Source organism: Heterodontus francisci, chromosome 6 (assembly GCF_036365525.1).
Source record: "Heterodontus francisci isolate sHetFra1 chromosome 6, sHetFra1.hap1, whole genome shotgun sequence".
In the NCBI taxonomy this organism is placed as follows: Eukaryota; Metazoa; Chordata; class Chondrichthyes; order Heterodontiformes; family Heterodontidae; genus Heterodontus; species Heterodontus francisci.
Window position 1 is genome coordinate 15,251,317 of NC_090376.1, and position 16,081 is coordinate 15,267,397.

The following is a 16,081-nucleotide window of genomic DNA, read 5'->3' on the forward strand; positions in this document are numbered from 1 at the left end:
ATGTGGGAAAATGGCGCACTGACACGGAACACAAAAGTCCGAGTGTATCAGGCCTGTGTCCTCAGTACCTTGCTCTATGGCAGCGAGGCCTGGACAATGTATGCCAGCCAAGAGCGACGTCTCAATTCATTCCATCTTCGCTGCCTCCGGAGAATACTTGGCATCAGGTGGCAGGACCGTATCTCCAACACAGAAGTCCTCGAGGCGGCCAACATCCCCAGCTTATACACACTACTGTGTCAGCGGTGCTTGAGATGGCTTGGCCATGTGAGCCGCATGGAAGATGGCAGGATCCCCAAAGACACATTGTACAGCGAGCTCGCCACTGGTATCAGACCCACCGGCCGTCCACGTCTCCGCTTTAAAGACGTCTGCAAACGCGACATGAAATCCTGTGACATTGATCACAAGTCGTGGGAGTCCGTTGCCAGCGTTCGCCAGAGCTGGCGGGCAGCCATAAAGACAGGGCTAAAATGTGGCGAGTCGAAGAGACTTAGTAGTTGGCAGGAAAAAAGACAGAGGCGCAAGGGGAGAGCCAACTGTGCAACAGCCCCGACAAACAAATTTCTCTGCAGCACCTGTGGAAGAGCCTGTCACTCTAGAATTGGCCTTTATAACCACTCCAGGCGCTGCTTCACAGACCACTGACCACCTCCAGGCGCGTATCCATTGTCTCTCGAGATAAGGAGGCCCAAAAAAAAAGAAGAGAGTTGCTCAAATTTCTCCACTGATTCCCAACTCCCTTTTCCTCCCTTAAAACTTCATAAAGTACAAACAGAAATCAATTGCAAAAGACTGATGTAAATTGCAAGCATATATACTACTCCCCCTAATGCACCACTGGCTATTTTCTGTCCTTATAAGCTAGAAATTAATGTAAAATAGGCCATATAGCATGGCCAAGGATATGATACAGTAGCAAACATTATGCTTAATGAATAATGTTATGTCAGTAAATAAGAGCATATATTTATATAGCACTTTCCACAACATCCCCAAGCAGTTTACAGGCAATGAACTACTTTTGAAGTTTAGCCACTATTGTAATGCAAGAAATACAACAACCAATTTACACACAGTAAGCTCCCACAAACGGCAATGACATTATTGGCTTGGGATTAATATTAGGAAGAACGTTGCCCCTAATTTTCAGGAGTGCCACAAGATCTTTTACATCAACATTTCATCTACAGAAGAGCACCTCTGACAGTGTCGCACTCGCTCAATACTGGGGGACCAGCATCGAGCTTAGGCTCAAGTATCTGCAGAGGAATTTGAACCCATAACCATTTATCAGCAGAATTGAAAGTACCACTGCTGAGGCACAGGGCGACCCCTACAACATTGCAATGTAATGTGCTAGATTATTAGATTACGAGAACGTTACTAACCAGAATACTAATTGTTGAAATCTAGCTATTATAAACTAACAATTAACTTATCATAATCTTACATTTAGCTTTATTAGAATCCTTCTTTGTAGTAGGATAACTTAGGAAATGGGGCACAGTATAGACAAGATGTCAAGGTAGAGGGATTTTGGGAGATGATGTCAAGTTTTAAAATGCTTACATGCAGTAAGACCTTGAGCATGGACAGCTGTAGTGTAGTGGTAATGTTTTTTTTTAATTCATTCATGGGATGTGGGCGTCACTGGCCAGGCCAGCATTTATTGCCCATCCCTAATTGCCTTTGAGAAGGTGGTGGTGAGCTGCCTTCTTGAACCACTGCTGTCCATTTGGGGTAGGTATACCCACAGTGCTGTTAGGAAGGGAATTCCAGGATTTTGACCCAGCGACAGTGAAGGAACGGCGATATAGTTCCAAGTCAGGATGGTGTGTGACTTGGAGGGGAACTTGCAGGTGGTGGTGTTCCCATGTATTTGCTGCCCTTGTCCTTCTAGTTGGTAGAGGTCGTGGGTTTGGAAGAAGCTGTCTGAGGAGCCTTGGTGCATTGCTGCAGTGCATCTTGTAGATGGTACACACTGCTGCCACTGTGTGTCGGTGGTGGAGGGAGTGAATGTTTGTGGATGGGGTGCCAATCAAGCAGGCTGCTTTGTCCTGGATGGTGTCGAGCTTCTTGAGTGTTGTTGGAGCTGCACCCATCCAGGCAAGTGGAAAGTATTCCATCACACTCCTACAAGACTACAAGTCTATAAGACTTGTGCCTTGTCGATGGTGGACAGGCTTTGGGGAGTCAGGAGGTGAGTTACTCGCCTCAGGATTCCTAGCCTCTGACCTGCTCTTGTAGCCACCGTATTTATATGGCTACTCCAGTTCAGTTTCTGGTCAATGGTAGCCCCTGGGATGTTGATAGTGGAGGATTCAGCGATAGTAATGCCGTTGAATGTCAAGGGGAGATGGTTAGATTCTCTCTTGTTGGAGGTGGTCATTGCCTGGCACTTGTGTGGCACGAATGTTACTTGCCACTTATCAGCCCAAACCTGGATATTGTCCAGGTCTTGCTGCATTTCTACACAGACTGCTTCAGTATCTGAGGAGTCACGAATGGTGCTGAACATTGTGCAATCATCAGCGAACACCCCCACATGTCACTGAATTAGTAATCCCGAGCCTAGGCTAATGCTCCAGGGACATGGGTTTGAATCCTACCACAGCAGATGGTGAAATTTGAATTCAATTAACAAATCTGGAATTAAAATGATAGTCTAATGGTGACCATAAAGCCACTGTTGTAAAAACCCACCTTGTTCACTAATGTCATTTAGGGAAGGCACTCTGCCATCTTTACTTGGTCTGGCCTACATGTGACTCCAGATCCACAGCAATGTGATTGACTCTTAACTGGCCTCGCAAACCACTAAGGGCAATTAAGGATAAGCAAGAAATGTTGGCCCACAAATTTAAAAAAAAGTACATTTTTGTTATAATCAGATAAGGAACCTCAGAACGTAAAAGCATGGAATGCAATAGTCAACACAAAGGGGCATTACCTACTTAACTCTGAAAGGTTAGCAACAGCCAAAAAATGATCCTTGCTTGATTAAGAAAGGCATCCTCTAAACACAAAGCTAAATATGATTGGGGAAAGGGAGGGTTAATTGGGAAGCAGCCAGGATAAATGATAAAATGTCTGTGCCCCTGTTTGGCTGAAAGAATCGTCCAACAGCAATGAGAGAGAGACCAAAATAGCCTGAAGACCCAAAAACTGCCAAAAAAAAACTGTGTGCTCTACTGTCCAGTTTCTATTATGGGTAGTATACTGTTAATCACTGCCTGTGTTTGTGACTAATAGTTTATCTGAAAAGTTAATAAACTTGTACTTACCTTTATCTCAATAAAGTCTGTTCCTGCCTTAGAAGGGGAAATTAAACCCCACTATCTTATGAATGTAATGGTCTGCTTGAGAAAGAATAAGCAAAAACATCCGTTTGTGTGAGTTGTACTTTTTTTTTTAAAAAATGTATGCTTCAAACTTGGAGGCAAAATTTCCTGAATTGGTTGATCTCAGCTAGGAGCAGCTGTTCAGATTGGAGAACAGGCCTCAGATTCTCTGGTCCACAAAGAGGGGCAAAAATCAGCTGAGATTCCTGCACCCTGCTCCTGATTCCTATCCAATGTCCTCTATAGGAAAGAGGAAGTGCGCTGGCATTGGTTCAAAACAGCACTGAATTCAGTTGTGATGCAATCTGCAGTTGATTAGTCCACTGCAACTTGTTGTGCACATTCATAAATGAAAAGTAGCCACTTGGGTAGAATGGCAAGCATCCTCAGGAAAGAATGGAGAAAACTGGGGGGAAAATAATACTTACAAAAGAACATAAGGAATAGCAGCAGGCCTAGGCCATGCAGCCTCTCGAGCCTGCTCCACAGTCAGTAAGATCATGGCTGATCTTCTACCTCAGCTCCACTTTCCCACCTTAGCCTTATATCCCTTGATTCCCATAGTGTCCAAAAGTCTATTGATCTCAGTCTTGAATATACTCAATCAGCTCTCTGAGATAGGGAATTCCAAAGATTCATAACAACGTATGTCAGCCAAGAGCGACGTCTCAATTCATTCCATCTTCGCTGCCTCCGGAGAATACTTGGCATCAGGTGGCAGGACTGTATCTCCAACACAGAAGTCCTCGAGGCGGCCAACATCCCCAGTTTATACACACTACTGAGTCAGCGGCGCTTGAGATGGCTTGGCCATGTGAGCCGCATGGAAGATGGCAGGATCCCCAAAGACACATTGTACAGCGAGCTCGCCACTGGTATCAGACCCACCGGTCGTCCATGTCTCTGCTTTAAAGACGTCTGCAAACACGACATGAAATCCTGTGACATTGATCACAAGTCGTGGGAGTCCGTTGCCAGCGTTCGCCAGAGCTGGCGGGCAGCCATAAAGACGGGGCTAAAGTGTGGCGAGTCGAAGAGACTTAGTAGTTGGCAGGAAAAAAGACAAAAGCGCAAGGGGAGAGCCAACTGTGTAACAGCCCCGACAAACAAATTTCTCTGCAGCACCTGTGGAAGAGCCTGTCACTCTAGAATTGGCCTTTATAGCCACTCCAGGCGCTGCTTCACAAACCACTGACCACCTCCAGGCGCTTATCCATTGTCTCTCGAGATAAGGAGGCCAAAGAAGAAGAGAAGATAACCCCATTAGTGAAGAAATTTCTCCTCATCTTAGTCCTAAATCGCTGACCCGCTATCCTGAGACTATGACCCCTAGTCTAGACTCTCCAGCCAGGAGAAATAACCTTTCAGCCTCCATCCTGTTCAGCCCTTTAAGAATTTTAAACGTTTCAATGAGATCATCTGTCATTCTTCTATACTGCAGAGAATATAGGCCCATTCTACACAGTCTCTCCTCATAAGACAACCTTCTCATCCCACAAATCAATCTGGACTAGGTGGATGGCGCAGAAGTATTGATGAGAGATTGTTGTAACTCAGCTGGTGTATTCCACTCAACCTCACTCTCAAATAGAATAATTCACAGGTCACCTTACCATAGATCCGGGATCTCTTTTAGCGTTACCTGTTTCTAATGAAGTTGCTTGAACATATTAACTTTCTGGATTTTGCACAGCATCGAGATTATAAGGCAACCAAATGAATTTATATGTGTAGATGAAAAGAAAAATTTCAAATACTGGAACTCAAGATAAAAACAGGGAATGCTGGGAATGTACAGCAGGACCTTAAGCTTCTTACAGATTTAATTAAATTTTTATTCGATTATGGGATATGGGCGTCATGGCAAGGCCAGCATTTATTGCCCATCCCTAATTGCCTTTGAGAGGGGTAAAATATAATATATTATATATATATAATGTAATAGACCTGTGATTTAGGCATGTTATATGAAGAGATCTGAAAGAAAGAGCTTGCATTCATGGGCAAACATTTACAATTGACAGGCAGGAAATACTAACTGGTCCATCATGCCTGCTCCACATACCGTGATGGCCAAAGCATCATGACTAGATACTCCCAGCACTTTCCCCATCCTGCCTCATCTCCCTTCCCTGGCCTCTTCACAGCCATATAAGCTCTTGAGGCAGGCAGAAAAAAAGTAGGAAAAATCCCTGAGCCAATAAGGGACAAAATACCCTGGAAGATTCCTGTTTGCCCTCCTCAGGTGATTGAAACCAGTCCCGAAGATCACATGCACTAAGTATTATCTGTAAAGACACCATTCTATATTTATGCAAACACTGTCCCAGTCAGGAACTGGCCAAGCTCCCTCTTGAAGGCATGTAGAGTCAGTACTCAATGCACCAGCCAGCAATGCATTCCAGAGGCTCATTATTCTCTGCAAAAAGATACACTACCTAACATTCAGTCTCTTCCTTCCCTTACACAGTTTAAATTTATGTCCCCTGGTCCTCCCCAATCTATAAAACTAAAATAATCCATCAATCGGCATGCTATCCAGCCCTTCAATTATTTTATAGACCTCTAACAGACAGCCCATAAGTCTACACTTCTCTAAAGTAAATAGACCAAGGTCCTTAAGCCTAGCTTAGTGGCTAGGGTATAGCTCCTTTTACAGTACAAGATGTCCCAAAACACTTTAGAGCCAATAAATCACTTTTGACGTGTAGTCACTGTCGTAATGTAGAAAATACAAAAAACATAGAGTTCAGAAGGCTGCAAAAGTTTAAACTTGCGACAAGTCAGCTCATGGTATTCCCAGTGAAAGAATAAATGGATCAAATCGGGGTCATAATGTTATTTGTATATCAATTTTTTAAATTATATGCAGGTGGAGGGCATTAATTGGGGTTTCGCTTGAGCACATATAAAGAGACCCTTACTGAAAAGATGGTGTGGTTGAGTTAGGAGGTTTGTGCTTGTAAAGTTTCACTCTGTAAATAAATGTCACACTGAGTAAAGATTGATTCCAGTACTATCCTTCACCAACTGGCTTTCTGGAATATAACAGAAGTGAGTATCCTGGGGGATGTCTTGGAGAATGGGCATTCCCGTGGTTGCTCTTCAAACAAAGGGTTTTAAATCTGAGGCTGCAGCCTAATCGAGGTGTTATAGACAGGAGTTCCGAAGAAGGGTCACTGACCCGAAACGTTAACTCTGCTTCTCTTTCTACAGATGCTGCCAGACCTGCTGAGTGAATCCAGCATTTCTTGTTTTTGTTGTTGTGTTATAGACAGGAGCTGCCTTATGTACAGGGATCAATTAGCTTTCTTCAAGAGATGGAGAGCTACTTTTTAATCCTGCCACCACTTTCAAGTGGTAATTTGGTCCAGATAGTGGAGCTACTGGCAGACTCAGAGGGCGGAGTTCCAGAGCTGTAAGTATATAAAAAACTTACCTCGAGGATTCTCGGAGCAGACTCAGAGGGCGGAGTTCCAGAGCGGTGAGTATATATAAAAACTTGCCTCGGGGATTCTCGGAGCAGACTCGGAGGGCGGAGTTCCAGAGCTGTAAGTATATAAAAAACTTACCTCGGGGATTCTCGGAGCAGAATGGGAGGGCGGAGTTCCAGAGCGGTGAGTATATAAAAAAAATTTACCTCGGGGATTCTTGGAGCAGACTCGGAGGGTGGAGTTAACCTCGGAGATTCTCGGAGCAGACTCAGAGGGCGGAGTTAACCTCGGGGATTCGCGGAGCAGACTCGGAGGGCGGTTTTCCAGAGCGGTAAGTTACCTCGGGTGGGGGAAAAAAAAAAATGTAAAAGTGACATCACAGGAAAGCTGTGACCTGATTGGCTGGTAGGGAATCTGTACCGAATTTGAAAATAAAACTGATAAAAATTGATTAAAACACTAATTAACTAATTAATAAGTAGAGTAACTAAACCAGAGGGAGGAGATTACTGTATTTAGACAGCATTTAATATTTATTGTAGAAATCTAGCACGAGGGACCACATAGTGAAGTGTATCATAATTTAGTAAGGATTTAATAAGTATTTATTTTATATCAATTAACTAATTAGTGATAGAAATGTCAGTTAGAAGGGTGAAGTGCTTCACCTGTGAGATGTGGGAAGTCCGTGATGCTTCCAGCGTTCCGGGCGACTACATCTGCAGGAAGTGTACCCAGTTGCAGCTCCTCACAGACCGCATGGATCGGTTGGAGCAGCAACTGGATGCACTTAGGAGCATGCAGGTGGCGGAAAGCGTCATAGACAGGAGTTTTAGAGAAGTGGTTACACCCAAGGTGCAAGCAGATAGATGGGTGACCACTAGAAGGGGCAGGCAGTCAGTGCAGGAATCCCCTGTGGCTATCTCCCTCTTGAACAAGTATACCATTTTGGATACTGTTGAGGGGGATGGCCTATCAGGGGAAAACAGCAGCAGCCAGAGCAGTGGCACCACGGCTGGCACTGTTGTTCAGCAGGGAGGGACAAAGCGCAGAAGAGCAATAGTTATAGGGGACTCTATAGTCAGGGGCACAGATAGGCGCTTTTGTGGACGTGAAAGAGACTCCAGGAAGGTATGTTGCCTCCCTGGTGCCAGGGTCAAGGATGTCTCTGAACGGACAGGGGGCATTCTGAAGGGAGAGGGTGAACAGCCAGAGGTTGTGGTACACCGGTACCAACGACATAGGCAGGAAGAGGGTCGAGGTCCTGCAGGGGAAGTTTAGGGAGATAGGTAGTAAGTTTAAAAACAGGACCTCTAGGGTTGTAATCTCTGGATTACTCCCTGTGCCATGTGCCAGTGAGGCTAGAAATAGGAAGATAGTGCAGCTAAACACGTGGCTGAGCAGCTGGTGTAGAAGGGAGGGTTTCAGATATCTGGACCATTGGGCTCTCTTCAGGGACAGATGGGACCTGTACAAGAAGGATGGGTTGCATCTAAACTGGAAGGGCACTAATATCCCTCCTAACCAGGTGGTCAAAGTTTCAGTGGGGGAGCATTTCGGGAGCAGTGACCATAATTCCATATGTTTTAAGGTACTTGTGGATAAGGATAAGAGTAGTCCTCGGGTGAAGGTGCTAAATTGCGGGAAGGCTAATTATAACAATGTTAGGCAGGAACTGAAGAATTTAGATTGGGGGCGGCTGTTTGAGGGTAAATCAACATCTGACATGTGGGAGTCTTTCAAACGTCAGCTGATTAGAATCCAGGACCAGCATGTTCCTGTGAGGAAGAAAGACAAGTTTGGCAAGTTTCGGGAAGCTTGGATAACACGGGACCTTGTGAGCCCAGTCAAAAAGAAAAAGGAAGCATTTGTAAGGGCTAGAAGGCTAGGAACAGATGAAGCACTTGAGGAATATAAAGACAGTAGGAAGGAACTTAAGCAAGGAGTTAGGAGGGCAAAAAGGGGTCATGAAAAGTCATTGGCAAACAGGATTAAGGAAAATCCCAAGGCTTTTTATACATATATAAAGAGCAAGAGGGTAACCAGGGAAAGGGTTGGCCCACTCAAGTACAGAGATGGGAATCTATGCGTGGAGCCAGAGGAAATGGGTGAGGTGCTAAATGAGTACTTTGCATCCGTATTCACCAAGGAGAAGGACTTGGTGGATGATGAGCCCAGGGAAGGGAGTGCAGATAGTCTCAGTCATCTCATCATCAAAAAGAAGGAGGTTGGGTGTCTTTCAAAGCATTAAGGTAGATAAGTCCCCAGGGCCTGATGGGATCTATCCTAGAATACTGAGGGAGGCAAGGGAAGGAATTGCTGGGGCCTTGACAGAAATCTTTCCATCCTCATTGGCTACAGGTGAGGTCCCAGAGGACTGGAGAATAGCCAATGTTGTTCCTTTGTTTAAGAAGGGTGGTAAGGATAATCCAGGAAATTATAGGCCTGTGAGCCTTACGTCAGTGGTTGGGAAACTATTAGAGAGGATTCTTCGGGACAGGATTTACTCCCATTTGGAAACAAACAAACTTATTAACGAGAGACAGCATGGTTTTGTGAAGGGGAGTTCGTGTCTTACTAATTTGATTGAGTTTTTTGAGGAAGTGACGAAGATGATTGATGAGTAAAGGGTGGTGGATGTTGTCTATATGGACTTTAGTAAAGCCTTTGACAAGGTCCCGCATGGCAGACTGGTGCAAAAGGTACAGTCACACTGAATCAGAGGTGAGCTGGCAAGATGGAAACAGAACTGGCTCAGTCACAGAAGACAGAGGGTAACAGTGGATGGGTGTTTTTCTGAATGGAGGGATGTGACTAGTGGTGTTCCGCAGGGATCAGTGCTGGGACCTTTGCTGTTTGTAGTATATATAAATGATTTGGAGGAAAATGTAGCTGGGCTGATTAGTAAGTTTGCGGACGACACAAATGTTGATGGAGTTGCGGATAATGATGAGGATTGTCAGAGGATACAGCAGGATATAGATCGGTTGGAGACTTGGGCGGAGAAATGGCAGATGGAGTTTAATCCGGACAAATGTGAGGTCATGCATTTTGGAAGGTCTAATGCAGGTGGGAGGTATACAGTAAATGGCAGAACCCTTAGGAGCATTGACAGGCAGAGAGATCTGGGCGTACAGGTCCACAGGTCACTGAAAGTGGCAACGCAGGTGGATAAGGTAGTCAAGAAGGCATACGGCATGCTTGCCTTCATCGGTCGGGGCATAGAGTATAAAAATTGGCAAGTCATGTTGCAGCTGTACAGAACCTTAGTTAGGCCACACTTAGAATATTGCGTGCACATCTGGTCGCCGCACTACCAGAAGGACGTGGAGGCTTTGGAGAGGGTACAGAGGAGGTTTACCAGGATGTTGCCTGGTCTGGAGGGCATTAGCTATGAGGAGAGGTTGGAAAAACTCGGATTGTTTTCACTGGAACGACGGAGGTGGAGGGGCGACATGATAGAGGTTTACAAAGTTATGAGCGGCATGGACAGAATGGATAGTCAGAAGCTTTTTCCCAGGGTGGAAGAGTCAGTTACTAGGGGACATAGGTTTAAGGTGCGAGGGGCAAAGTTTAGAGGGGATGTGCGAGGCAAGTTTTTTACACAGAGGGTGGTGAGTGCCTGGAACGTGCTGCTGGGGGAGGTGGTGGAAGCAGATACGATAGCGACATTTAAGAGACATCTTGACAAATATATGAATAGGAAGGGAATAGAGGGATATGGGCCCCGGAAGTGCAGAAGGTGTTAGTTTAGGCAGGCATGAAGATCGGCGCAGGCTTGGAGGGCCGAATGGCCTGTTCCTGTGCTGTACTGTTCTTTGTTCTTTGTACCCACAAGTTAGTAGCACAAGCAATGAGGGCCCAGGCAGAAAATACTATATGCACATTGTGTGAATTATTGTGATGCTTTTTTTATGCCAATTGGCTTTGTATTAAATTTCTTGGGGATGAATTTGATTCCAGGCTGCTAGTGAACCAGCTGCCTTGTCATTGAAGTCAACGGCAAAGAAAATGTAGCAGGTGTAAAACTGGATGCTGATTCACCATTTTTCACTGCTGCCTGAGATTAATTTTCACCCTCCCTTAAATTTCAAAGGGCCATCACAATGGTCTGGCAGTCTGTACTCAAACTGAAGGCAGCCTGCACGGTTTGGTGTGAGATTGTCCAGCTGCCCAAAATGCATATGTTATTTATGAGCTCTTTGTTCAGAATCCTTCTCCCTTCCCTCAAGAACACTGAAGTAAATATGTGAGAAAATGGGAAAAAGCAAGCCTTTGAGACAAGCCTCGGATTCCACTCGGCACCTCACCCTATCTTATAATTAAAGTCTCAAACTTCTCCTTTGAGGACCTAGATCCACATCATTCCCTCTGGCACTTTATGGATATGTTAATCAGCCAGTACTCTGTCTGTAGTTTTTTTACTGCCCTAAACACCAGTCAGCACCAGTCTCTTCCACTCCACCCTGAAGCATTTCTTCTCAGACAATGACATTCTATATAGATAAGCATGAAGTGGCGCATTTGGATAGGAGGAATAAGAAGACCACATACTCCTTGGAAGATTAGAGTCTAAATGGGATAGATAAGCGAATGAATGTATGGGGTGCAGATTCACAAATTATTAAAAGTAACAACATGGGCTAACAAGGCCATCAAAGATTGCAAACAACGTACTTGGGTTCAATGCTCGAAAAATTGATTTGAAAAGCAGAGAGCTTATGTTAAACCAGTATAGAATCTTAGTTAGACCATACTTAGAGTACTGTGCACATTTCTGATCTCCATATTACAAAAAGGAGATAGAGGCGCTGGAGGAGGTGTAAAAAAGCATATCAGAACTGAGAGGTTTATTTTATTTTTTTATTTAGAGATACAGCACTGAAACAGGCCCTTCGGCCCACCGAGTCCGTGCCAATCAAGAACCACCCATTTATACTAACCCGACAGTAATCTCATATTCCCTACCACCTACCTACACGAGGGGCAATTTACAATGGCCAATTTACCTATCACTTGCCAGTCTTTGGCAGTGGGAGGAAACCAGAGCACCCGGTGAAAACCCACGCAGTCACAGGAAGAACTTGCAAACTCCACACAGGCAGTACCCAGAATTGAACCTGGGTCCCTGGAGCTGTGAGGTTGCGGTGCTAACCACTGCGCCACTGTTACCTACCAGGAAAAAACTGAACAGGCTGGGGCTGAGAAAATTGAGGGATGACCTAATAGACATCTTTAAAATTATGAAGGGGTTTGATAGAGTAGATGTAGAGAAGATATTTCCCCTTGTTTAACAGCCCAGAACTAGGGGCCATAAATTTGACAGTCACTAATAAATCCAATAAGGAATTCAGGAGAAACTTCTTTACTGAGAGAGTGGCAAGAATGTGGAACTCACTACAACATGGAATAGTTGAGATGATTGTCATAGAGGTATTTAAGGGAAAGCAAATCTTTCCCTCTGCAATGAAAAATGTAACAAATAACTATTGTTGCAAATTGCTCAGTCATAATATTTAAAAACTACAATAAAATCTGTCAAATAAATGAATTCTTTGAGATCTTAATAAATGAAAGGAGCTGTCTGTTATAAAGAAAGTCTTCCTTTTCTAGAGTGCCTTTCAGAACCTCAGGAGGCCCCAATGTGCTTTATAGCCAATTAAGCACTTCTGAAGTATCACTGTTGTAATGTAGGAAATACAAAAGGCTTCCCAAATTACATATGGATGACTGTCTGCTATTTAAAGATGAGCTCCAAATCACTCTTTACTCCCTCACAAGCACACAAATATGTCTGTTGATGTGGGAGAAGGTGGGATAAAAAAATTCTAGGGAAAAAGAAAACTAAGAGTCATCAATATGAAATAATTACTAATGAATCCAATAAGGAATTCAAGAAGAATGACTTTACCCAGAGAGTGGTTAGAAAGAGGAACTTGCTACCACAAGGAATAGTTGAAGTATCATAAATGCATTCGGGGGAAACTAGGTAAGTACATGAGGGAGAAAGGAATAGAAGGTTGTGCTGATCGGCTGAGATGACGTACGTAGGGTAGGAGAAGTCTCGTGTGAAGCATAAACACTAGTATAGACCAGCTGGGCTGAATGGCCTGTTTCTGTGCTGTAGCTTCTATGTAATTCTGTAAAATAACATCAGTTTCAAGTAATCCTTCTCTCGAACACTTTGCCAAGTCACTCGTAATGTTCACTGCTTTCATTTCCCAGTCAGTTGCTGGGCTACCCAGTGAAATAAATGCAGAATTAGCTCATTTTCCATAGACACTTGGAGCCGAAGGCAATTTTACAGGCTATAATTATGAAAAAATGAAAAGAGAAACTGTGGGCTGGATTTTAAGAGTCTGCCACCACTCCAGGCGGCGAGCTCGAGCGGGCCGCATGCCGAACAGCCGCCGCGATCTCCCGCACAGCAACTCATTTAAATAGCTGGGGCGGCCCGCTACCGCCACTCCAAATCACATGGAGGGGCAGGTTGTCCGTCCCTGGCAATGGCGTCAGCTGCTTCTGCACAGGTGCTGCCGCCATTTTTAAAGGGCTGCCGGCCCAGCTGGCACATTTGAATTTTTAAAGTGAACACCCCCAAAATTTACAAAATTGTAATGCCCCTTTCCAATTTGTAATGCCTCAACAAAGTTGAAAGTTCACCCCTTCCCACCATCCCTTACACTGATGATGCTTAATTGACCCCATTTCCACCCCCCCCCCCCCCACCCACACTGAAAATCTTAACTCACTCCTCTCCCCACCAGCGTCACGCCTGTTCCCAGATGGGGAATTGATGGCGCAGGAGTACCAGTCGCCGCGCTGAAGGTCGAGGCGGGACTGAAAGATTGCTGGTAAGTATATTTAAATTAATTCATTTTAATGATTTAAATATGGAAATTGAGGTCCCGTCGCCCAGTGGCTTGGGGGGAGGGGGCCGCCACGGAGCCTTGCTGCCACTGGGAGGATCAGGCCGGGCCTTCCCGGCGTCGGCCTCTGAGGCAGGCTTCTGCTGGAACAATCTTTCGGCTGCCCCCGCCATGGAGCTCAATGTCGTGGGCTTGGTAAAATCCAGCCCAGTGTTTGCTGGAAGTCGAAAGGAAAGGGAATGCTGGATGGTTGCAAGGGATTAGTCATTGTCTGAGACAAAAACAACAGTTTCTGGGTGGAGCTCCATCAAAATATACCTGATCGTGCAAATGCATTGGTGACATACATTACGAATGCAAGATGCAACACATTTCTGTTTGTAATTTTCTTTCAGTCCTACGTTTCCAGGCGGTATGACAAAAATATCAAAAGTCCTTTGATCTGTTGTTAGGTGAACTTTTATCACTCACCCACCTCCAAGTTATTTTTAAAGCAAATTATTTTTTGCACATCACTGAGGTGGGGCAAGGTGACTTGCACCAGTTTGTTGTTTTCAGCAACTTGCAATTGTTAGAAGTTTAAATGAAGAATAGAACTTTATAGACTTTAACGATTCCCAGACTAAGACACTTTCAATTTGTACTGAAAACTAGCTGTCTCGATGTAACTGCACTATGATCTATACTGATGCCACCTCCGCAATGTTATGCTGTTAGGGAGGGAGTTCCATGATTTTGACTGAACAACAGTGAAGTTATGGTGGAATAAGAACATAAGATATATATTTCCAAGTCAGTGGTATTCTCATGTACTTGTTGCCCTTGTCCTGCTAGGTGGTAGGGGTCATGGGTTTGTAAGATGTTGTTAAATAAGCCTTGGTGAGTTGCTGCAGTGAATGGTACATACTGCAACCATGATGCGCTAGTAGTGGAGGGAGTAAATGTTTAAACCGCTGGAGGAGGTGTCAGTCAAGCGGGCTGCTTTATCATGGATGGTGTCAAGCTTCTCGACAGTTGTTGGAGCTGCACTCCTCCAAATAAGTGGAGAATATTCCATCACATTGTAATGGTGGAAAGACCAGCAAGACCTGGACAGTATTCAGGTTTGGGCTAATAAGTGACTTTTGTGCCACACAAGTGCCAGGCAGTGTCTATCTCCAACACGAGTGAGTCTTGAGTCACCTCTTGACATTCAATGGCATTACCATCACTGGACCGGGAAAGGTGGGCCCTGCTGATGCAGGTAAGAGGGTGCCTCAAAATTGAGGTGCTCTCTGAACAGCTTAGCAAAGTTAAAAATAATAATGGCCACAACGGTCAGGCCATCATAGTGGAGGGGGAAACCCCTCACAGAATCACTTGGGCCTATGGCTATGGCCCTCTAATCTGTTCAAATCCATGGTGGGAGGAGTCATAGGAGGCATCGATCGCGCCCACCCACCTCCGTCCAGCCTGCCACTGGGAGGCTGCCTCCAGGCACCTGCCGGTCTTCAGTCTCCTAATTGGCTACCTGCCACTGCCAGGTCGGTAGCTGGTGCGGGTTTGACCAGCAAGATCGCTTGGAGGCAACCCAACGTGTTATTTTCTCAGTTTGCTCCCAGTCCCACCTCCAGACCTATCTCCGTGAGAATGGGAAGATTCTGCCCACAGATGCTGTGGCTACAAAAGCAGATCAGAGGCTGGGTATTCTCCTACGAGTGACTCACCTCCTGAGTTTTTAAAGCCTTTCCACCATTCCAAGGCATAAGTCAGGAGTGTGATGGAATACTCTCCACTTGCTTTCAGGTGTGCAGCTCCAACAACACTCAAGAAGCTCAACACCATCTAGGACAAAACACCTTGATTGGCAGCCCCTCCACAAGTTTAAACATTTACTCCCTTCACCAGCGGTGCATCATAGTTGCAGTGTGCACAATCCACAAGATGCACTGCAGCAACTTGTCAAGGCTTATTTGTCAACATCTTACAAACCCACGACCTCTACCAGCTAGAAGACAAGGGCAGCAGATGTACGGGAACACCACCAACTGCAAGTTCTCCTCCAAGTCAAACACCATCCTGACTTGGAAATATATATTATTGCTACTTCATTATCGCTGAGTCAAAATCATGGAACCCCCTCCCTGACAGAACTGTGAATGCACCTACATGACATGGACTGCAGCAGTTCAAGAAGGTAGCTGACAACCACCTGCTCAAGGGAAAATAGGGTTGGACAATAAATAGTGGCCTTGCCAATGACACTCACAACCCATAAATGAATTTAAAAAATCTTTCTCCTGGCACAAATGCGTGATGTTGTAATTCCTGTCTCCATGACCTGGGGACAGGGTTAAAATCGTGGGACCTCCATTATCCACATACTAATTACCACCAGGATTGTTACAGGAGTAAGGTAAGACTAGGCAAGATGGTGGTATGATGATAATGTCAC